The sequence below is a fragment of the Cervus elaphus genome, chromosome 2, assembly GCF_910594005.1.
Source record: "Cervus elaphus chromosome 2, mCerEla1.1, whole genome shotgun sequence".
NCBI lineage: Eukaryota > Metazoa > Chordata > Mammalia > Artiodactyla > Cervidae > Cervus > Cervus elaphus.
This window is the reverse complement of record NC_057816.1, coordinates 46487223-46512304: the sequence shown is the minus strand read 5'-3', so window position 1 is coordinate 46512304 and position 25082 is coordinate 46487223. Positions and strand designations below refer to the sequence as shown.

At 42.0% G+C, this 25082-nt stretch overlaps 1 protein-coding gene and 1 pseudogene across 17 annotated transcripts in view; both read right to left on the bottom strand.

The window, feature by feature from the left end:
* FAT3 (FAT atypical cadherin 3) overlaps window positions 1–25082 on the bottom strand; it is a 762831-nt gene that overhangs the window by 511134 nt on the left and 226615 nt on the right. The window lies entirely within an intron of this gene.
* On the bottom strand, window positions 314–21108 carry LOC122677047 (annotated as a pseudogene). The gene is made up of 3 exons (XR_006335693.1): window positions 21096–21108; window positions 15027–15036; window positions 314–4131 (listed from the first exon to the last, which is right to left on the bottom strand). The product of XR_006335693.1 is annotated as a septin-2-like (transcript).

Below are 25082 nucleotides of genomic sequence, written 5' to 3'. Positions count from 1 at the left end.
AAACACGCTGTGGATGTTGAAGACTGAGTAGGAAAAAATGGTAAAAATGTACGGTACCTTTAACAGGATACTTTAGTATAACTTTGATATTTTTAATATTAATATAACTAGTAGGTTAATAAGTGAAGTGAAAGTGTTAGTCGTTCAGTCGTCTCTGACTCTTTGTTACCCCATGGACTGTAGTCCACCAGGCTCCTCTGTCCACGGAATTCTCCAGACAAGAATGCTGGAGTGGGTTGCCATTTCCTTTTCTAGGGGGTCTTTCCAACCCAGGGATCGAACCCAGATCTCCTGAGTTGCAGGCAGATTCTTTGCTGTCTGAGTCATCAAGGAAGCCCCATAGGTTAGTAGAATCTATTATTAAAATTATTTTTACCTGAGTTCTTTTGTTTTTTTTTGTCCATTTAACTAGAAAACTAAAAATCACGTAGTGTGGCTGTCTATCTACTGGATCTACTGTCTATCTATTGGGTAGTGCTGATTCAGACCATGAGGTTCACAAGTCATACATGGTGTACAACATTTTGTTTCCCTTAAATGGGTGATCATTTGATGGTTTATCAGACAGTTAATATGTGTTACAGTGAAATAAAATTGGGATAGGCAATAAAATAATATCCTGGACAAGAGTCCTGGTCAATAAATGTTAGCTATTTATGTATAATTCTTATGTTGAATAAGCAAAAGTGAGTTGAATAAGTTGAAAAGTAAAAGTGTAAGCTGAAATAAGAAAAAGTTCTTTGGTGCAAGATTTCTCTGAGCCACTGCTCTACTTGATATGAAATTTGATACTCAAAAAATATATGTAGCTAGTGTTTTTCAGACTCATTTGCTCACATGTCATTTTTATCCTTTTTTTTCTTTTTGAGTGCCTTAAGGGACCTTTTTTTTTAATGTTTTGGGAAATGACTCTAGTCTTTATTTGGACTGCAAAGAGACAAAAAAGATGAATCTTCCATTTAGAACCAGAGAACCTGAAATTTGATTAGCACAATTAAAAAATCCAAAGAAAGTGGAAACAACATTTTGCCTGGCCTAACGTACACAGTACCCTGTGGTACATGATAAATAATTAATTTATAGCATTTATTTTTATTAGTGAACAGTATGCAAAGCAGCATTTGAGCAATGATTTGTCTTACTCTGACTGATTCACTGAGCCCAGGCTCTAAGGATATCTTTTGATTAATTTCCTAACGTTCACATCTTCTCAAAGCTGACTTATTCTGGGTGAGAAGACAGCTAATGAGCAGTGATGTGAGTGGTAGTGGGTAGAGATCAACAATAAAACAAGGACATCAATTTAAGGTTACCACAGTGGATGTTTGTAGGGAAGTTATCACCTGCCCTCTTGTTAGCTATTTCCATCAAAGAACTAATATGCGCTTGTCTCCTTAGCATTAACTGAATCAGTGTACAGGTCATTACAGCTCCGCCCCTGTGGGTGCTTGTTCCCATCATAGCACTACAGCAACTTTACATGCTTTTTAGAAAATCTCTTCTCTGCTGTAATCTTTTTTTTTTTTAATATCTAAACAATAGTGCTTTATTGGTAAAAGGTTAGTTTCAATGGACACAAAATTGCTGTGTAAAATAAGTTTTCAAAATACACTTTTATAGGTAAAGTTTTTATCTCTTAGTAAAAAAGCGATTATCTATGAGCAAAGGTATTTAGATTGGGTCAGCAAAACAAAAGGGGATTTGAAAATGTAGGCCCACCCACACCCATGCATCCATTAGGTGGCAGCTGGCCCTAAGTAGACTGCATTGGGCTTACTATGTCTACCGCTTTCCAGTACTGCCACCCCGCCCCCTCTTTAAAAAAACAGCTTTTACTAGCATAGTTGATAAATGCCAAAATAACCCAAATAACTGGCCCTGCATGGAGGTACCCTAAGGTCATGGAACACTTCTTGGAGAAAACTGTACAATGCACCTAAACCTATAGCTCTTGAGCACTCAAAATCAGTCAACAGTGCAAGGGCGGTCGGGAGAACACCAGATGGTCTTCTGCAGTGCACCTGGCCAGCTGTCACCATCTCCCTTCCTTCCTGGGTGTCCTCAGCCCTGGAGCTCAGCGCTTCTCCACGTCACCATCTCCCTTCCTTCCTGGGTGTCCTCAGCCCTGGAGCTCAGCGCTTCTCCACGTCACCATCTCCCTTCCTTCCTGGGTGTCCTCAGCCCTGGAGCTCAGCGCTTCTCCACATCACCATCTCCCTTCCTTCTCCCTCACCCCTAACAGCCTGTTTGTAAAAAAGCTATTGAAGTATAAACATGTATCTAATTAGATTTCTTTTTGTTTGGTAAACAGATAATGTGCAGATAAATTAACAGTATGGAATTATAGCAGCAAAACCGGTTTTGGATGTTGTGCTCAAACAAAAGTAAGGCAGGGAAGCAGGTGCCATGGTTTGGTGAGAAATGGACTCATACCCAGACAGCTCATCCTTCTGTGTTCATGTCTCTACTGCTCAGGAACATTCTCAGAAATCTGAATGTTCTGGAAGTAAATCATGATTAGTCGGTTAGGCCAGTCAAACCAAATCCAGCTACTAACTATACGTGCTGACTGGTCCCTGGGAACCAATTCTAGTGTTAGTGGTTACTTAAAGTGGAAGAAGAAGGAAAATGGACAGTTTACCTCACAAAATATAAAGTATAACATCACAATGAAATGTAAATGTTAAGGTACTTCATACAAAATAACACATCAAAAGTTAAAAAAAAATTAAATTCTCAGGCACAGGCACTGTGAAATGTGGACAGGGCACCCCTCCAACAGTCTTGCAAACACGCAGCTGTGTTACTCACGGGAATGTTTATCTTGCAAAGTGCTTCCTCACACATGGTGCCCATGGACCTTGCCATCACCATCGCTGCCCTGCAGCTGTAGCTGCACTTGATCACATGCAGTGATCATCTCTCGCATGTGGTGGAGCTCAGCTTCCTTTTCCAGCAAAATCTGGTCTTTATTCATGTCCTCATCTTCCACTTTTCTGCCACCTCTCTTGAGCCTCTCTGATCAGAAATTCTCATAGTGAAGGTCCTGGGTCACCTCTTGGAGATCCTGCATGTGAGTGAGGAGCATCGTCCTCAGCTTTAATAAGTCCTTGTACTCCGGGTTCTCCACCTCCAGGACGCCCCAAGGGTAGAGGTGGCCTCTGACCTCCTTGCCTTTGGCTTCAACCAGCTGACTGGATCCAACCACAGAGAAAGGGATGCTGGCCTTGAGAAGTCTAGTCTGCTCTTTAAAATCTTCATTTTCACCGGACTCTGCATCAGGAAAGTGGTAGATTCTGATGTCATGTTCCTCAATTTCATCCAGAATCCTTTTCTTCAGGTGCTCCCGCTCCTTCAGTGTGAGCGTGTAGCCTTTCTCAATGACAGGCGCAGTATTCACCTTGCTGTGTATCACCTTCACAAACGCAACATCCAATGGTGGAAGTCTGTGTCTGAAGGGGGAAATGAAGTAAAAGCAGCAGTGAACCCTGTTACCGACGATGCACCTCTGTTCAGACCACTCTCATCCTGCAGGTGCTGTTCAAACTGCCATCGATGTGGGAGATGACTGTTTTAAAGCAGTCCCTGCCGTTGACGGCGTCCCTGAGGCCTGGTTTGTCCACCACGGTCAGACGCAGCGTGACCCCTCACTCTTCAGTTTCAACAGTCAAAGCCTCAATTTGGACAGTTCTTGAAATTTTCTCTGTGGCTCCAGGTAAGACTCTTTCTGGGTAGAGGTCAGTCAGCAAAATGAGGCTTATGAGCATCGATTTCTCAAGACCCAATTCTCCGACCACCACTAGTGTGAATTCAAAACCTTTTTTCACTGATCCTCTTCAGTTTCAACAGTCAAAGCCTCAATTTGGACAGTTCTTGAAATTTTCTATGTGGCTTCAGGTAAGATTCTTTCTGGGTAGAGGTCAGTCAGCAAAATGAGGCTTATGAGCATCGATTTCTCAAGACCCAATTCACCGACCACCACTAGTGTGAATTCAAAACCTTTTTTCACTGATTTTCAATGAACTTGATTTGGGAAGATTTGCAAATCCAACATATCCAGGAGTTTCTGGATTTATAAACAGAGTTGGTTGTTCCTTAAGACATCTTTAGCGAAGTTTCATCAATCGCGGACTCACCAGTGAATTAAGACCGACTGACCGCTTGCAGCACACCCACCCAGCGCCCACCCTTGGCTGTAACCTTTACTAACCACCGCTCCTGAGTTACTGATCAACCCGTCCTCAGTGGCAAAGATGTCTATGATGCTCTTCACAAAGACTAAGGACTTTCATTGATTTCTATCTGCCTCATGGTAGAGACTCCTAGGGGGCTTCCCAAGTGGCACCAGTGGGAAAGAATCCGCCTGCAGGAGACAGAAGAGAGGAGGGTCATCCCTGGGTTGGGAAGATCCCCCAGAGATGGAAATGGCAACCCGGTCCACTGTTTTTGCCGGAAAATCCCATGGACAGAGGAACCTGGTGAACTACAGTGCATGGGGCCACAGTGAGTCAGACAGACTGAGTGACCAAGCAGTAGGAGCAGAGACTACTAGTGCCTTGATCGTTTCCTTGAAGGTGTGTGTTTCACTGTAAAACCCGTGTTCTTCCAGCTGGAAGGGTATCCTACTGACAGAGATGATCCCTTGCATACATTTTGACATCAGTTCCAACCTTGTGAAATAAAAGACCAGAATGAGTCTGGAGGAAGCACACGCTGTTTACAAGAGCTCAGCCACAGAGAGTGTGTACAGATAGAGCCCTAGCGCACATCGGCTGAGACCACACCCACAGTCTGCCCAGACAGACAGAACCACATCCTAGTGGACTGTTCTCCTTCCCCCTCTCTCATCTATCCATCAGCCTAACTAGCTATATACTTTTAAAGACAATTGCTGAGAAAATAGTGCTATAAAGAGTCAGAGTTGTTTGGAGAAATGTTTAAAAAGACATACGTTCAAAATATTCCCTGGTTGTTTTTCACTTGTGACCAACTCATACTAGGCATTTTCACAGCTTAGGGAAAGAAAAGACACATAAACAATTGCTGGGGTCTCAAAGTTTTTGTTGCAAAAAGTTAATGTAGCCTCCAGCTAACTTTTTTCCTCCCCTATAAAGAAGTATTTTTTTAAGTTCTCGCCCCTGTTCATTAATTTGGTTCCCAATCATTCACACCCCTCTGTTTCATATGATGGATGCTACCAAGAAAATAAAAGGAAAATGCATTATTAAATTTCAGAGAAGTATCTACATGCATGTGATAAGGAACATCCAAATACCACCACGCTCACATAACTAATGCTTACTTCCCCTCATTCAAAAAGAGCTGCTTCTTGCCTCCTTTAATGTCTTTCATAAATTTGTTCTCCAGGGAAGGCTGGCTGCTGTTAATTATGCATATCAACTCCCGCTGTGCCAGAGGAAACTTAATTATTCTAATTTTCAAGGTCATAGAAATATCCAAAGGTGCCAGTTTGACAATCCAAAGAATACCCGAGCTCTAGGGAATCAGAAGCAGGGCTTGCCGTGGAAGGCTGGTTACACCCTTATCCACAGAACGGTGCAGGAGGTTCGCTAGCTTCCCAACCTGAGTTAAATTGTTCAGGACAAGCTCCCCCCGAGTGACCGGCCAATGACCCTGGCCATAAATAGGAAACATTTCTTTGCAACATGCAGGGAGGGCAGTTTTCTTTCTAGGGTCCTTCAAAGCTGTAACTTCTTTCAGACAGGCAAGAGTTTACCTTTGTAAAACCACTTCAACCTTCTTGCTTAACCACTGAAGTTTCAGCCATGAAGACAGAAATGAGAGGAAGAAAGGAAATGCTCTGCAGAATTTCAAATAAAAGCTGTTCTACAGTTTCTGGGAAAAAGTAACTCCAGAGTAAATTTCCAGAAACTGACCAGCAAGAATCAGGATCCTGTTTTAAACTGTCCTGATTTCTTGAGGAATCCTTAACCAGAAGCCCAAGATTACAGGATCTTCAATATTGTAATTAAAAGGTGAGTTTCTAAACAATGCACATCTATCGGATAATAATATTTCAAGGGAACATAACATAAAAAATGAACACGCTCTCAATTTAGCAAAGGATATTTTAAGCTCCTTAAAATTACTAAGAGGTAGGCACTAGTGATAAAGAACCTGCCTGCCAATGCAAGAGACATAAGAGACCTGGGTTCAATTTCTGGGTCAGGCGATCCCCTGGAGGAGGGCATGACAATGCATTCCAGTATTCTTGCCTGGAGAATCCCATGGACAGTGGAGCCTGGCGGGCTATAGTCCATGGGGTCGCAAAGTGTTGGACACGTCTGAAGCAACTTAGCTCACATGCATGTAAGCAGAACTCTGGGGATTTCATGGCTTCTGGAATATAACTTCTTATTCACTGGAAGTAGATTCTAAATTCCCATGTCCAGCTCTGCTTATAAGATTTACCTTTTTCCTCCTATTTTCCAAGTCTTGCTGCTGCTAATTGCTTCCAGCCCTGTGTGGTTCATAAACCCTTTCAGTACCCAGAGGCTGTGATACTTTGTTTCCTCCAGGGCCTTTATCTAGCTCATTCATAAAGATCTTCCAGGAAGCCTCATAGTGGAAATTGCACCCATAAATCCCTCCACCACCACCCACTGCTCCCCACAAAGCCCCAGGGAAGCTGAGCTCTGACCATGAACACAATTTGAGAGCAAGTTCTCACCCCTGCAGGATATTGTGTAAGCTGTCCTTAAAGAAGATGCCATTCAGCTGTCTAATGCCAAAAGTTTAAAAAATGTAATTCAACATGTTAATAGTAATCACCATGATAATCACATGTGAAAGAATGGAATTTGAAACAACAACAACAAAACAACGTTTCAAAACATTTAACGGATCCTCAGCTGGCCTGTCAAAGCTGAGAACATCAGGTCAGGCAGGAGGTATACAGATGGTTGTCACAGTCCATTGGTGCTAGGGTAGCATTCCTCTCTGGCTAAGGAGTTGGTATTGTTGGGCAAGAGATGGCATGGGGAAGGAAAAAAAAGTGAAATTGTTAGTTGCTCAGTTGTGTCCGACTCTTTCAGACCCAAAGGACTATAACACACCAGGCTCCTCTGTGTGTGGAATTTACCGGGCAGGAATACTAGAGTGTGTAGTCATTCTCTTCTTCAGGGCATCTTCCCAACCCAGGGATCGAACCTGGGTCTCCTGCATTGCAGGCAGATTCTTTACTGTCTGGCCACTAGGGAAGCCCATGGGGAAGAAAACTGTGGTCTAAAAGCAAATTTCTCAGACGTGGGATTTGGTGTACCAGATCAGTCAGTTTGGAGAGGAAGAAGTCTAGTGGCCAGGAGAACTTCATGAGAAGAAAGTGAGTGACCCATATGATGGAAGACAAGCCCACTAGAGCTTGCAACAGAGAGTTAACAACAAAAGCAGAGGCAGCGAAATCAAAGGAGAAAAGACTGGCCTATTCTTCTTGGACAGTTTATGTAAAACTATGCTTTGGATTCTAAAGGATGAATGACCTTTTACAGCTCTTTTCTATGTCAAGATTCCAATTTTTCCATGTGGAGAAAATCTCTGACTCAGCCTAAGGTGGGAGAGTGAAAGGATTGTATTGAAATTTCAGCTTCACTGCTAAGGAGCGGTTGAAGCCTTTTGCAAGTTACTGAGTTTCTCTGTGCCTCGGTTTTGGTTTTGTCATCTGAACTTGACCCCACACTGTTTTCACGGGGACATATTTTCCCAAAACATGCTCCTATGGCCCCTCTCCAACACTTGACTCATTCCATTCATCTCCAGTTGGAGTGAATCGTGTTAAAGCACACTGGGGAGCAAATGAGACACACTCCATTCAGCTCTACACTTTTCCTCCTGAAACTGAGCTGTCCACAGAGAGGCCCACTGCAACTGCCCCTCCCAGGCCCTGGATGCCGCTGGGGTCAGGGGACCAGGTGAAGAAGCTTCCACTGCGCTTGGGACCGGCATGTTCAAGTCCTGATTCTGGGATTCATTCTTGGAAAGCTCATTTGGCTCTGACAGTAACCTACATCGGCCAACTTAGCATCTCTACAATAAAGATAATATCCTGGCCTCCATCTTTGCTCTTTTATTTCCCAAACTGTTCAGAATTCAGGCTGAGAGGGGCAGTGATCTTTCCTGGTCTCTCTCAGGTATCCCCACCAATCTTCAGGCTAGAGATCAGGATGCTGTGAGGAGTAAATGAGGAGGCATCTGAAACCACCTACCACAAAGCCCCATTCAGAGTCACATTTCACAAAAAGTTGGCTGAATTAGGATCTTGTATCCTCTTGCTGAACTGTTCACCTCCATGCCAACAGGCCAGCCAGCCACAAGGATCTCCAGACTCAACACTAGGCTGGAACCTGCCTAGCCACATGCTGCCCTTGGGAACTACCTGGGCAGCAAAATCTGATCTTTGTAGTGTATCTTAGAGCAAGAGCACAAAAAACTTAACAGAATTCAGAGATCAGTGGCTCTAAGTTGAGTTTGAAAGTGAAAGTGTTAGTCGCTCAGTCCTGTCCAACTCTTTGTGACCCCATTGACTGTAGCCCGCCAGGCTCTGGGTCCATGGAATTCTCCAGGCAAGAATACTGGAGTGGGTAGCCATTCCCTTCTCCAGGGGATCTTCCGATCCAGGGATCAAACCCGGGTCTCCCACACTGCAGGCAAGTTCTTCACCGTCTAAGCCGCCAGGAGAGCCCACAAAGTGGGCTTGGTGAGAAGTCAAATCCCAGAGACGGAATGAAAAGTGCTGGGAAGGAGGAAGCGTGAAAGCGCAGCCCTATTTCTGCAGCACGCTCCCAGCAGGCAACACCGACAATAAATTAAGGGCGGGGAGGGAGTCCAGCCCCACCAAACACTCCAGCTGTGGTTGAAGGAATCTATCACAGAGAATGAGAAGAGAAATTGGAATCCTGAGCAAACACATCTGCTAAAAACTAATTCATGTTCTAATCTCAGAAATGTGTGGATGCGTAATTTCTGTTCTGCCTGAAATTATGTTCTGTACTGCCCAGGTCTATCAGAGTGCAGACTTTACATCTTAATGATTAGTTAGAATGATGAACCATTCTTAATATAAAAAGTAACTGTCTCCATAACTTTAATTTAATAACAGAACAGGCTCAGGACTTATCGTTCATAATGCTATACATTTTTCTGCCCCTAGAAAACAAGAAACCTTCAAGAGTCACCTCTTAAGTGGAAAGGCACATAAATCCAGGTGCAATCATGGAAAAAAGAGGGGAAGGAAAACTTGGCAAGAGCAAAACTGACCATTCAGCCCTCTATAGGTAGGTAGATTACAAAAGCTAACATTTACTGAATGTAAAAAGCTTGCTTTTTGCCATGTATTTTCCAAGCACTTTCATAAATTAAATTCCTTAATTTTCACAACAAACTTTGAAGGTAGTTGTGAAAGGTAGTTTTACCCCCACTTTACAATTAAGGGAATCGGCCACAGTAAAGCAAAAAGACTTGCTCGAGGTCATATAACGAGTGTGCAGCTGAGACAAGGAGCCAAACCCACGCCATCTGGCCCCAGAATGAGTTTGTTCAGCCACCCACAAGCCCTCCCTCTAGCTCTAGAATGAGCTTTTAAAACTCCAAGCAGATGTGAACCTCATTCTGAATCCTGCCTACCTGTCAGTGTATTTGCAAGATTACATCCAGCCTCCACCCTCTATAAAGGTACGAGTGCTCTAGGCAGGCCTGTCTTCCCCTCCCACTGCTCAAGAGATCAGCCTTGGATGAAAGGAGCCACTCTAGTTCTTTTCTTTCCACTCCTCCTTCCAGAAATGCTTCTGCATCCCTGACTACAGGTCCTGGCTCACAGTGGATGGGCATGCTTATATGAAGACACCTGTTGTGGCAACACACACAGGGAAACCTTGCCCAGATTCAGCAAAAGAAGTGTGTTGTCTATTTCCAAATAAGACCAGGGAAACTTCACTCTGTGCCTTGTCCTCCTAGGACTATATAAAAGTGTTACCTTGCTCTGTACAATTACTGTATGTCAGAGTGGCCTCAAAGGAATTTTTGTTATAATATTGTTCAGCTGTTACCGGGCATTCAGTGGGCCAGGCTGGGACATCTGGAAGAGCCCCACCTTAATTTTGTCATTTAATCTCCACCTGCAGGTAAATATTGTCCTCACTTTACAGAAAAGAAAACCAAGATTTGGGGGCGTTCAAAGCCTTCCCCAAAATGACTCAGAGAGTGAATAACAGAAAAAGAGTATTAATCCAAGTCAGCCTGATGCTGAAATATGTGCTCTAAACTACCAATATATATATACATATATTATATTATATATATATGTATTAGATATAAATGTATATTTTGTGTGCGTATGGAATTTCTAGCTAGAGAATATGTGAATAACAAGTATTAGGCTACATTTAATCAACATTTATTTGCTACAAATTTCTTCTGCAGTATGTCGACCTGTGTAAATTTAGAGATGGGTTTTAGAGAGGATAGTCAACCTCAAAAAGTTTGTAATTTCAGTGATTTTAAAAGATAGGAGGTGCTGAAAACGTGAAGACATAAGATTGCAAATCCAGATGCATCACTCCAAGGACTTTTACTTTGATGACTACCTGGAACTATTCAAAACTACACAAAATGTCTTTACGTAAGTGAAAATTTGAATATAAAAAAATATGCTCCACTTGCAATGATTAAAATAAAACAACAGCAGGTTGAAGACTAAAAGATAATAGGCAAAACAAAAATAGTTTTCATATTAGGATGGGACTATGAATATAGCTTATGGACATATGGATATCTTTATAATTTAATACATAAGAAGAATTATTATAAACACACATTATATTCAAGAAAATCATGGTGTATTAGTTTTTCATAAGTGAAAATAAGAGAACTGTGTAGAGGCACCCCTTACTCTAAAAATATTTATTGTGTAATTTCTGGTCTTTGATTGGGAAGCATGTTTGAAATCTGATACTGGTTGGGAAACTTAATCCAAAATCAGTTAAAATTAAATATAAAAGAGACTGAGAAAAGGGCTCATGGAGGAGTCGATGGTTAAGCTTAGGGCCAGTAGAAGGTGTAACTGTTAAGAGTGTACATAGGCTCCGGAGCCGAATTGCCTCTGCCACTTCCCAGCTGCAGGACTTAGGGTGATTGATGTAACTCCTTTCTCCTAGCCTTAATGACCTCACCTGTAAAATGGATATAACAGCACATCACACAGGTTGTTTTAAGATGATGAACATAAGTATTTATCATTCAAGATACAAGTCAGTTATTATTTTGACACAGACTTTCACTTGCCATAGACTTTTTCTTTTTTTCTTACAACCTGATCTTGTTTGGCTGTGGAGCAATAACTTTGTGTCAAGGAAATGTTGCATGCATGTATGACTATACATAACAGGTAAATTTCCCAAAGAGGTTGATTAGTGTATTCATAAGGAGGGATGATTAGCAAACAAATGGATTAGAAATTCAATTTACACTTCAGTTGTGAAAGACATAATTTGTTAGCATCAGACCTTTTGCCCTAACAGCAGATTTGAGAAAGAGAAAATACTGATTAACCTCAGGTCATTACCACAAAACACCAAACTGCAAAATTCCATTCCGGTATGACCTAAATCAAATCCCTTATGATTATACAGTGGAAGTGACAAATAGATTCAATGGATTAGATCTGATACAGTGCCTGATGAACTATGGATGAAGGTTTGTGACATTGTACAGGAGGCAGTGATCAAGACCATCCCCAAGAAAAAGAAATGCAAAAAGGCAAAATGGTTGTCTGATGAGGCCTTACAAATAGCTGAGAAAAAAGAGAAGTGAAAGGCAAAAGAGAAGAGGAATGATATACCCATTTGAATGTAGAGTTCTAAAGAATAGCAAGGAGAGATAAGAAAGTCTTCCTTAGTGATCAGTGCAAAGAAATAAGAGAAAAATAATAGAATGGGAAAGACCAGAGATCTCTTCAAGAAAATTAGAAATACCAAGGGAACATTTCATGCAAACATGGGCACAATAAAGGACAGAAATGGTATGGACCTAACAGAAGCAGAAGATATTAAGAAGAGGTGGCAAGAATACACAGAAGAACTGTACCAAAAAGATCTTCGTGACCCAGATAACCACAATGGTGTGATCACTCACCTAGAGCCAGACATCCTGGAATGTGAAGTCAAGTGAGCCTTAGGAAGCATCACTCCCAGTGTCCTTAACACTTTCATCTTTGGACTGTCTAATAATGGAAAAGGTCATGGGGAAACAATCACAGAACAGAAACCTGAATAGGTTCCTTTGGTGGTGGAATTAGGTGTACCTTTTCCTTGCTGAAGACAATACATGCATAATACATATATACACATACACATGTGCGGTGCTGTGCTGAGTCACTCAGTTGTGTCCGACTCTTTGTGACCCCATGGACTGTAGCCCGCCAGGCTCCTCTGTCGATGGGGATTCTCCAGGCCAGAATACTGGAGTGGGTTGCCATTCCCTCCTCCAGGGGATCTTCCCAACCCAGGAATCAAACCTGGGTCTCCTGCACTGAAGGCAGATTCTTTACCAGCTGAGCTACCAGTGAAGTCCATACATACACACATACCTAGGAATAAATATTCAGCCATTCTTAATCTAAAATATCATCAGAATCACTCATAGACAGTCTCAAACACAAACTCATGCCCCATCTCCTAGAACTCCCAGATTCATAAATCAAAATTTCTGTGAATCTCTATTTTTAAACAGATATTCAAATGATTGGAAGGATCAGCCACGTTGGACTATTACTGGGTCCTGTGGGATGGCGTCCTTTACTCTGAGTAACAAGCTTCATAACCCAGACCCTGGATGTAAGATTTGTCATCCCTCCTGAAAGGAACCAGCTGGGAATGAATCTGGGGGCAGACAGTGTAAATGGTGATTCTCAACCTAAACTGTATCAGAATCTTTGGGGAAGTCTTTGCAAAACACAACCACTGAGATCCTGTCCCCTGCAATTCTGACTCTGTTGTTCTGGGATGATACCCTGAGCATCAATTAAGAAAAAAATTCTAATGTGATTCTAAAACACAGCCAGTTTTGAGAGCTACTGATTTGAAATAGTACACTAGTTACTAGGGCTGCTATAACAAAGTACCCTAGGCTGGGTGGCTTAAACAACACATTTTATTTTCTCACAACAGATTTTATTTCCAGAGGCAAAGAAGTCTAAGATTAAGGCGACAGCACTGTTGGTTTCTTGGGAAGCCCCTCTCCTGGGCTTGTAGATGACATTCTCCTTGCATCTTCACATTGTCTTCCCACAGTATATGTCTATGTATAAATTTCTCATTTTTTATAAAGTCATCAGTCAGATTGCATTAGGGACCATCCTAACAGTCTTGTTTTAATTTGATTAGTCCTTTAGAGACTCAATCTCCAAATACAGTCACATTCTGAAATACCAGAAGTTAGGACTTCGATATATAAGTACAATTCAGCTAATAAACAATTTGTGACTTGAATTTTATTGTGTGTTATCAAAGTGACAGAACCTTTTCCTTGAAAGACAGAAGCCACTGAGCTACCTGGGAAGTCCTTCAATTCTTCAGTGACCATTAATTTCCCCACAAAGCAACTTTGAGAAAGGAAGCGTGTGTGCATTGACTCCTGCCAAAATCAGGGGTCCTAAGCATTCTTATATGATGTCTGTGAAACTGACTCATCCATTCTTAAAGATCACTGTGCTTCTGTGAAAGTAATATAAGCCATATACTGCATTATTTTCCCCAAGAATAGTCCTTTAACATCATTAAAATATTTTTCTTCTTCAGAACCTAGTGGATATTTCCTGCTTTGACTGACCTGAACCTGAATTAACTGTTTCATTCATTCTTTGAATGGCACAGTTTTTATTATATTTCTTTATCAAATGTTTCATTGTAGCACTCACTCTGTGAAGAACCCTAGTTCAAGTCTTTTTACAAACAGATTAGCTCACATTGTAAACACCACACTGTAACTGTAGAGCTAGGAATGTTGGATAGAAAAAAATGTCAGCCTTTGAGTCAGAAGTTTAAGCTCTAGCTTTGTTACTTAAGCTATGTAACACACAGAAAACAACGTCACACCAGAGTCAGTTTCTTCACTTGTGACATCAACTAACTCACTTTGTAAATTATGAAAGAATAAACTACTTGAGGGCTTCCCTGGTGGCTTAGATGGTAAAGAACCCGCCTGCAATGCGGGAGACCTGAGTTTGATCCCTGGGTTGGAAAGATCCCCTGGAGGAGGGCATGGCAACCCACTCCAGTACTCTTGCCTGGAGAATCCCATGGACAGAGGAGCCTGGTGGGCTACGGTCCATGGGGTCGCAGAGAGTCAGACACGACTGAACGACTAACACACTTTCAAAGTACTAGAAGGACAGTATCATGATCTTTTTCTCTTCTTCCTCATCCTTCCCTTCTTCCTAATTTCTTATTCACCTTCTCACTATCCCATTTTTCTTGTTAATATCATTATAAGCCTACCACCAACAGCGTGGCAGTCTGGAACCAGGAACTGACAGAGAACGCTGAGAAACAGTCATCTTCCCACGCAGAATGAATTGCTTTCTTGCAAAAGCCCTTCATAGCTCAAAACATAATGTTTCAGAACAAAAATAAAGTACATGCTTTCTGCGAGGCTGGCCTTGGCGACTTGAAATATTAACTGGACAATCCTCAAGTGTAAGAGACCACATGGCTATTCATCTTTGGTTTTCAACTTCTCTTCGCAGGGCCATGTCAAGGGCCTAAATCACATGCTGGCTACAGTTCAAAAGAATCCAGGAGAACCTGAACATTTCTATAAAAGCAAATTTTTTAAAAAAGCATGCTGTGTTAAGTTGTTAGAACAAAACACATATGGCAGGAGTTTTCTCAGGAGCTCCGTAAGCATCTGACAATACAGTGCGGCGTGGAGTTGGGGACTTTCAGCTACTGACATCCCATCCCTGCTCCCCAACAGCGGCGCCAAATTTGGAAAGCTTATTTTTAGAAACAATAAACTAGGAAGAGCCTCTCTACTCTCAAAAGACTGATCAGCTGAATTGATTTTTCTCTCCCTGATTTAGATTTCAGAATTATATTTCCAGCTTTGTGAAAATACAAACTCATGAAAAGTGTACAAGACATGAAACTATTCCTTGAGAAAACTTTTAATATAGTTACGTTTACAATTACCATAGCATCAAGACAGACAAAAGAGGGATCAACTTTTGACCAGTCCATCAAGAGACAACCATTGATTTGTGTTTGCCTATCACGGTAGACTTTTCAAAGGGCTTACTTGTATCACACACTGTTACATTTGTGATCAGTAACATTTCTTGGAAACAGAAGGGAAGGCTTACCTTTGTTTCAGAGGATTCTAAAGATCATACACATCAGCCCAGATATCTCAGCTAATAGCCAGTATGGAAAAAACCTAAATTATAGTGTCCACAGACGTAGTTTGGGATTCACGATTACCTGCCAAGCTTCATCAGAGAAGGAGGACACATCAGCTTTTTGTTCAGTAGCATGAAAATATGGCCTCTCTGGGTACCAGAGTAGCAGGCAGATACAAACACATGAAAACACATTAAATGCAGGCAGTTGCACATAGTGAAAAGGAGCCTGACTGGGCTCCTATCTTGATTCCCTTTGCCATCATCTTTGCAGAAAATTTCAGGGGTCTCTGTACCTGACTGCTGCTTTGTAAAGTGCCCCGAGTCTACACTGGTTAAGGAATTTTTGCTTCTTCAATGTGGAGAAAGTATGGTCACAGCTATATTATATATGTATGTATGTCTGCATGCATATGCATGTGTGTGTATGTATGTATGTGTGTGATTTCCCCAGTGATGGAGTGGTGAGGAATCCACCCGCAAATGCAGAAGGTGCAGGACACATGGGTTTGATTCCTGGGTCAGAAAGATCTCCTGGAGTAGAAAATGGCGACCCACTCCAATATTCCTGCATGAACAGAGGAACCTGGTGAGCTATAGTCCATGGGGTCACAAAGAGTTGAACAGGACTGAGCACGCACCCACACACACATATGTATGTGTGCATGTATGATGGCATTGCACATAGGAATCTGAATGCCACATGTGCTCAAATATACTTCTCTCAAAAGAAAGCCAATCACTTATTTCAGGGCTTCATTACCTCATAGAATGTCTCGTGAAAGAGACACACTGTTTTTTCCAAAACTTATTACGTCTAAAGTAAAGCCTGGTTCATGAATGTGCCTACAGAAGATGGGCAGCTGAAAGTCAAAGTAAGTCTCTGAGGATTCCTTCTTGAATTTACTCAAGTGGCTTCACATCCAGGAAACTGATGAAGTTCTGGATAAAACACATCCCTCCGGGGTTCCCAGCCTGCAGGGAGTAGAACTAGAATTATTCAGTTGTTACTATTCATATTTTAAACCCTAATGCAGCTCCACTTGTGTCCGCACATTAGTTAAGGAACAGAAAGAGACAACCATTCTATAGTGGTTTAAACACAGACTCCCCTAATAGGCACAAGATGCCATTTCGAGATTTAAATCAGCAGGACAGACAGCCAGTCGTCTAGGTTCTGATAGGGAACGATGAAATCAATCAAGCAGCTAAAGACCACTATTAAAGCTCCGTGGCGCCCCCTGTGGAGTTTCCACTGGTCATGTTCATCCTTCCCCATCTGGGGGTCAGCTGTAATTCACAGTCAGTGCTAAAATGCTTGAAGAAGTATTTATCATCTTCTAGGCACAATTTATTGCTTTTGATTATTCATTTTTCATTACTATGGGAAAACAAGATTAATTGTTCCAGAAGCAATTGCTTACATTAATCTTTCAAACACATGCTCCACGTAAAGCTCTCTGTCAGGGAAACATGTATAATTCCTGCTGCCAAAATGGCCATAGATAAAAGTAAAACAACATGTAATAATATAATTCCAGAGTCCATCTGGAGACAGAGGAACAGGCAGAGAGAAGATACAGGGTGTGGGCTTCGGAGAATGGGCGGGGTTATGGAACGCTGGAGAGTGCATTTATTAGAGCCAGCAAATGAATTCGATGAACATTTTAATTTCAATAGTCATTTAAATTAGCTCTTTATTTAACTGTGAAATTAGATTACTTCTTTGACTAACGTGCAGTACACTTATGAACTTAATAGACGACAAGGAGTGAGGCGGGAGCTGCACCATATCTTTGCATCCAAATAAATTGCCTCTTGGCGCTGGGAGAGACTGGAATCAACCACCTCACTTTACTCAACAGGAGCCTGACATCTGGAAAAGTTGAGGGATGTTCCTGAGGTCACAGAGCTAGCGAATAGCAAAGCCAGAATTAGAAGCAACTTTCGGAGCAAGCCTATTCCATCAGACCGCTCAATTAACACACATTTGGATAATTTTGGGTTATCCAATCATGAAAGCACAATCATGACTATGTTTTTGGTAAAATACTACTTTCCTTTCAACTGTCCCTCCTTACTGAAATTTTCCTTCACACTGATTGATTTCTAAGACATTGCATGGCAATCTGCTGTGTGTGTATGTTAGTCACTCTTTGTGACCCCATGGACTGTAACCTGCCAGGCTCCTCTGTCCAAGGAGTTCTCCAGACAAGAATACTGGAGTGGGTTGTCATTCCCTTCCCCAGGGGACCTCCTCACCGCAGGGTTCAAACCTGGGTCTCCAGCACTGCACACAGATTCTTTATTGTCTGACCACCATGGAAGCCCATTCTCCTTCATTCTAATCTCAGTTTCTTCCCCTGACACCTCTCCACCATGACCATTCATGTTATGGATATAGCTCAACGTTTTATCTCTTTCTTTGTTACATGCTAAAGGTTCTAATTACAAACACCTCTGAGCATCACTGTCCAAGAGCATTTTTTTCCAGCAACACAAATTTATCATCCTAGTTTCCATTCATTTACTCTCTCTTAAGAGTCCAAGTGGACTTGCTGTGCCTAGGGTCTCACAAGGCCAAAATCAAGCTATCAGCTGGACTGGACTCTCCTCCAGCGGCTCTGAGAAAGAATCGGTTTTCTAGCCCACACAGATTATTGGCAAGATCCTGTCCCTATGGTCGTAGGACTGAGATCCCTGGTGTCCTGCTGGCTGCCCAGCTGGGGTTGCTCTCAGCAGGCAGAGACTACTCTCAGATTCTTTCCATGTAGTCCCTTCCACAGTCAAAGATACCAATGGCAGATTGAGTCCTTCCTGTGCTTTGAATCTGGTTTCTTTCTGCTAATAGCTAGAGAAAACACCCTCATTTTCAAGAGTTCACATAATTACATTAGGCCCAAATATAGTTTAGTTTATTAACTAAAAAACAACTATATTGGTTGATGAATGTCCTTATTCTATCTGCAAAACCTCTTTTGCCATTGTCTTAGTCAGTGCAAGCTGCTATAATAGAATATCACAGACTAGATTAAATAATTTATTTCTCACAATTTGCAAGGCTGGGAGGACCAAGATCAAGGTACAGGCAGAACTGGTGTCTGACAAGACCCCTTTCCTGGTTTGCAGACAGCCCCCTTCTTGCTGTACACGGCAGAGACAGACATTAACTAAGCTCTTCTAAAAGGGCACTGATTCGATTCTGAGGACCTCACCCTCATGACTTCATCTAAATCTAATCATTTTCCAAAGGTCTCACCTTTAAATATCATCATATTGGGTATCAGGTTTCAACATATGAATTTGGAAGGACAGAAATTTTCAGTTCATAGCAGCCATATAATTTAACATTACCATTTATGTGATATTATGTATCTAGTCCCAGGAGTTAGGTTGGAGAAACTAAGATTTCTGCCTAACAGCTGAGAGCTTTTTATTCCAGCCACAGACGTGTGTTCCATCTGGGCAGGGCACTCTGGAAGGGCCCGCATCCATGCCCCTGGGAGTGTCCTCAAGCAGCAGGGGTCCGAGAGCTGTGAACGGGGCTGCCTTGCACTCGGCTGGGATAAGTCTGAGGTGTGTTCCACACTGTCTCCCAGAGCTCCCTGGCAGGGCTGAGCTCCTCTGGCCCTACCAGCTCAGCGTCTTCATGACCCACCCTTTACTGGCTTCTCTCCCCACTTGTCCCCATTTCCTGACTCCATGCTAATGTTTCCTGGGATCACCCACTACTAAAGGAGTTGCATTCCAATCCTCGCCTCTAATTCTACTTCCTGGGAAACCCATTATCCAAACATTACAATGTATATCCCCAACTCTGCACTTTCACTTGGGCTCTCCTTTCCATCCAGGAGACACCTCTGATGTATTACCTCCTCGTCTCAGTCACCCCTCCTTCAAGGCTCTGGGCCAGGCTCCACCCTCCCAATCCTCCTTAGCCCATCACCCGAGGAGACTGCCACCATCCTAAGAGCTGTGCGCCTCTCAGAAGCACAGGTCTCCTGTGAAGATGCTTACACGTGTACTGACTTCAGCTGCAATCCATAGAGTAGACCACGAGCCCTGGGGTCAGACACCCGCTCGTGTTCCTTCTCCCCACCACTATAGCATCTGTGCTTCTGTGCAGCAGCTTTGCTCCATGTCTGCTGAGACAAAGTGAGCTTCTGAGAAATGTCCCTAAATGAAACCATGTGGTTTTTCTTGAAGGACGATTCCTTATGGAGTTATTTTTCTATCTTATGGGGAAATCTGGCTTTTACACTGTATAATAAACATACCTAGTAAGACAGAGTATATGAGAGAAAAGTGCTAAAATATTCTCAATTCTGCTTCAGAACAGAGCACTGGAGCCTATGTGTTGCAGAAAATAAATTTAAATAGTTTAGTGTTTTGCTACTTTGAGACCTTTTGTTAATCCTGACACAACAAAGGTTCCTGTAAGTGAAGGAATCTGGGCCTCAGAGAATCCAGTTATATGCAGCATGAAACTGATATGGAGGTCCCTGATGCTCTCACAGAGGAAGGCTCTCCCACAAGCAGCCAGGCGCCAAAGTGAGGACTGATGCCTCTGTGGACATTTCCTTAGATATGCAACCTCGACCAGCCCTGGGTGCCCGGGTTTCCTGAAGCTGCTGTGACAGCTTGGTCGTGGATCTGGGGGCTTGGCTGCCGTACAGTCTACAGTGCACACCAAATTCCTTCAGTCCCTAGCAGCCCCAAGTCCAGTTCCCATAAACACGGTGTCCCAAAGGCATCTCAGAGAAAAGCACATCTGTTCAAGGGGGATCTGACCCTGTAATAAAATCACGAGCACAGTCGGCCCTCTCTCAGTCCCTCTGCTTCCTCTCCACTCCACCAGTCATGAACCGAGTCAGGGCGTGATTTCCCTCATCCCAGCAATAGCATCCCTGTGAACCCTGGAACCTCACTTTATATTTTTTAACTCAAATTTTGTTTCAGCTATAAAATTAAAAATTCAAACACTAGATAAAAGTATGAAGAATAAAGAAAAATCACCTATATTCAAGAGATGGAGATGGCTGCAGTACAATGGTAAATGTATTTACCATCACAGAGCTGTTCTCTTAAGGATGGTTAAATAGTAAATGTTATGTTATATATATTTTTAATTCAATTAAAGTCACCCAAAGGTAACCATTATTGATATTTCGGTTTAAATCCCTGCCAGACTTTTATGAATTAAAGCATGGGCCATCATACATACACATATATTTTTATGAGATCACATAAACATAGTATTTAACACTTTCTGAATCATTTTAGCATTATCTCGGTGATCTATGTCAATTAAAAAGAAATATCATTTTATCACTAGATAATATTGAATTATATAAACTTGCTACTTTAACCAAGCCCCCATTATTAGATATTTAGGTTGTTAGTTTTAACCTATTATTTCTGCATGCTTTTCTAAAATCAGAATCATCAGGCAAGTGAGACACATTTGTAAGTTTTTAACATACACTGTCACACACAAGCTGTAATTCCACTTTATCAAAAGAAAACTTCCCTTCCTGCACAACCTCGTCAATTACTCTCCTTTAGTCCAGGTATAATCATATCTCTGTCTGTCTGTCCCTCTTTCTCTCTCTTTCTCTTTCTCTTTCTCTCTCTCTCTCTCTCTCTCACACACACACACACACACACACACACACACACACACACACACACACGACTGAACTTTAGATTCCATGTCCTGGCATCCAAGACCAGCCTTGATTAGGTTTCAACTACTTTTTCAGGCTCTGAGTCTCCCTTCTTGAATTCATGCATTACACAGCAGAGCCAAGCTGGATTACTCCTAATGCTTCCATTAAGACTCTCAAGTCCCTGTCTCTGTGTCCCTCCTTCCTGGAATATCCTCACCCACCATGAACACCTGTTGAAAATGTAATTTTGCAGATCAGCTCAGAGAGGATTTGTCTCACCATTCTCCACACTCCATCATAATAATAGCTAAAGTTTACTGAAATGCACCAACCTGGTGGCTTATTTCATTTAACTTAAAACAGCCCTATGAGCTACACTGAAACTATTTCCCCCTTGGATGCAGATGAAGACACTGAGGTTAAATAACTTGCTCAAGGCCAAAAAGCTAACAAGAGGGAGAGCTGGCTCCAAACACAGTATCTCTGCCTCCAATTAATCACTGTGCAGTTAACACAGAGAAATAGTTTAAGTTGGCTTTAAGTTTTCTCATTGTTAAAATGCATAAAGGTAAATTAGATAACCACAAAAGTATTTTCAACTCTGATATGCTATGAGATTTTAAGAGTTTCTTAAATATTTCACATCTCAGTTTACAAGCCTTTGCATCCTTCAAAATGAGGATGAGTGTTTATTTACTGCCTACTCAGACATTCTAAGATTCCATCCACTAAGTTTCCCAGGAGACCAGAATGAAAAGTCCAACACTGAATCAATGTCATAGCTATTACTGTACTTCTCAGTGATCGATTCATTGACTAACCCACAATTCAAAGACAGGAATCAAGACAGCATTGAGAAAACAGTGTCATAAAACTACTTTCCAACCAAGACTGAAATTTCTGGACGCTTCCATGACAAATGCAAAAATATGCCTTCTCTTAATTTTTTCATTTGAGGGCTGCTATGCAACACTCCACACTCTCCTGGTTTTGTACTCATGAGGCAAAACAACACAGAACAGGAGCCAGAATAGCAGAGTGGACCCATCAGAAGCTGGAAGTCAGAGGCCACAGTGGAGCAGATGGACCTCTGTCCCACCCAGACTCGTTCCCGGATCTGAGAGGCAGACGTTCATCTCTGTCTCTAAGAAGAGTGGCGGCTGACAGAACCAGGAACCACGCCAGGAAAAGCCAGGTCCTTGAAGCTTTGCTCAGCTGACAGACAGTGTCTAAACTCTGAAAGCTAGAAACCCATTCCTTCCAGAACAGATTCTTGTCAAAGCAAAGATAACTTTGGGGTATCAAACTAATGGGAGTGTAAAGAGCTTTTCACACCAGAGAACTCCCAGGGTATCTCATAAGTGAACGAGAGCATCCTCAGAGTACTTTAATTTACACATCTACATGCTAGAAATCTGGGAAGCACTAGGCCAAAAAGACTTTGTGAGGTCAGATATGGCATTTTATTCAACTTAAAATCCCCAGCACTTATCAGAGAACTAGACACAGAGTCAATAATGAAAATACGAAGAACAGGAAGGGAGAGGGAATCCTAAAGACTGAAGTCCTCAGGAGCTGTATTACCACTGTTGGCTGTTTCTTGTGATTCTAATGTCAGTTAGCATCAGCCCCAGTATAGATACCCGGGAGGAGCTACCCACCAGACACTGAAATTTCATGCCTAAGGACAAACATCTAGAGAGAATTTGGGACAGCCGTTAATAAATATAAACCAGCTTTACGTAGCGAACACTGGCGTGTAATGAGGGATGTGTGCACTGCTCTGCTTACCCAATCCCCAAAACGATCCTCAGAAACAGATGTGACATTTCATGCTGCCAGGGAACAGATGCACAGGAGGGCAAACAGTCTCTGTCACACAGCCAATCAGCAGTGGAGACTGACTTTTAGGTCAAGATTTACCTGGCTTGCGAACCAGTGCTCTGAAGCAACATCAAAGACTCCAGAAGGAGGCAGAGCTTTGACAATAGGTTCACGAGACGATGATGCAGATGCGACATCCAGCAGATGATTCAGGAGTGATTCCAAGTCCCTAAAATGTGGCTTGGGTTCTCTCCACATGGCATCATGATGAGGGGCTTCTACAGTGGTGACCTCAAACTTGCCTGACCACATGTTCTGAGAAATAAGGCAGTGTGAGAGTTCTTTAGACTAACTACTGATGAAGATCCTACTTACAACAGATTTATTTTCAAGAATCAAAAGAAGCACTTGGGCATGAGCTCATACTGTGCTTCTGCTGTCAGCGGAAATGATGCACATAAACATGAACATGAGACTCTAAGAGGACAGTCTCCTTTCATCCTCTTTCCCAAACATCACATTTATGATGCACTGCCAGGGAGGGCCATGAGCAATCCCAGCAAGAATTTCCATCGCAGACCCACCTTGCTCTCCTGGCCTATGAATTCAAGTCCTCAACTCACAAGGCTCCCTTAATCCCTTGTGAAGTGAACCATTCCAAGACCCATAGAGCCTCTCACCTGATCAGTATCCATTGAATCTCATCCTTCTCAACCCAAGTTAATGGCTCCCCTGAAAAAGTAGCTTTCTGTTGCCACTTAGCAAGCAGCTCAGCACTCCATGAAGGTCTCCAAGGATGCTGAGGGTTGGGTCATTCCCGGCCAACCTCAGGACCCAGACAGAACAGGCAGGGCTCAGAAGGAAGCTCATGATGGTGATTTTCCTAAGCAACCAGAAAGCTCTTCTAAAGAAATCCAAACAAGAGGAAAGCTTCATTCACAAAGAAGTTCACTGCAGCATTATTTGCAACAACAAAAGAGGACTGGTGAATATATTAAAGGTCCAGCAGGGAAGAACTCTGAATGACTTAAATGGGACATTCTCACATGATGAAGACTACATCTCACATGAAGACTACAGACAAGACTTATGGAAGGTACTTATTGTCACTGGAAAATGTTCCTTTATAAAGGCACCTGACAAAAACACAAAGCATAGAAGTATATAAGTCATGCAATTTTAATTTGTTAAAAGTTCACAGAAAATGAGGTGGAAAGGAAATGCTCAAATGTTAATGATCCTACTATACTCTGATCACTCTGATCAGAGTTACTATCTTTCATTTCTGTTCCTTTTTCAAACCTCTTAAACAGCTTCCGAATGATCTGTAGTTGGCAAACAATCCTTCTAAAAGTAGGAGAAATGCAAAACTTCAGGAATTAGGCACTAAGTTGACTACTGGGTCAGCAAAGATGAAGGATGAGCAATTAATTTGGATATTTTTCAATACAGAACTTTGCAGAATTCTCTTTCTTTCTCCAAAGATCCTAACAAGGCCAGGTTTCTGCTAAGGGTTTACTGGTTACTCTGTTGCAGTTTACTACAGGGCAGAACTGCCTAGTGGTCAGTTCCTGCCATTTGGTGAAAATCAATGCTTTTGTGGATTTTCTGGGCAATTTAGAGCCCTCATACTTTATCTTGCAGCAAGAGACATGGCAAATTATTGACTACTTACAAAGATAATTTTACAGCAGTTTCTATAGTTTAAACAATGTGTCCCAAACAGCAAAGCTATTTAGGAACATTCTTCTCTAAACATTTCACGAAATATTTCATTATAAACATTTTATAAAATGTTAAAATATAAAATGTTAAAACAGTTTTAAATACAAAGTTACATGCTTAGTATAAAAGTGATCTAAACCACCAAAGTGAAAAAATATTTTTTTTCTCTAAAAAATTATTTTAAGAAGCCACAAGGTCAAATTGGCAATACTCAGTAAATCCATTGCCAATAACTACAAATAAAATTAAATAGCACAACAAAAATCCTAACAAGTTGTCCGGCCTCAGCACAGCCTTAGGGCATTAAAGAAAGTCTGAGCTGTGTTCATCCACCACCTCTCCTCCTTAAGTGGTGTGCTGGGTAACTGTAATTTCCTATGACAACTCGGCCGGGCTATGTCACCCAGCTGTGTGGTCAAGTACCAGTCTAGATGTTGCTGTGAAGGAATATCTTCATT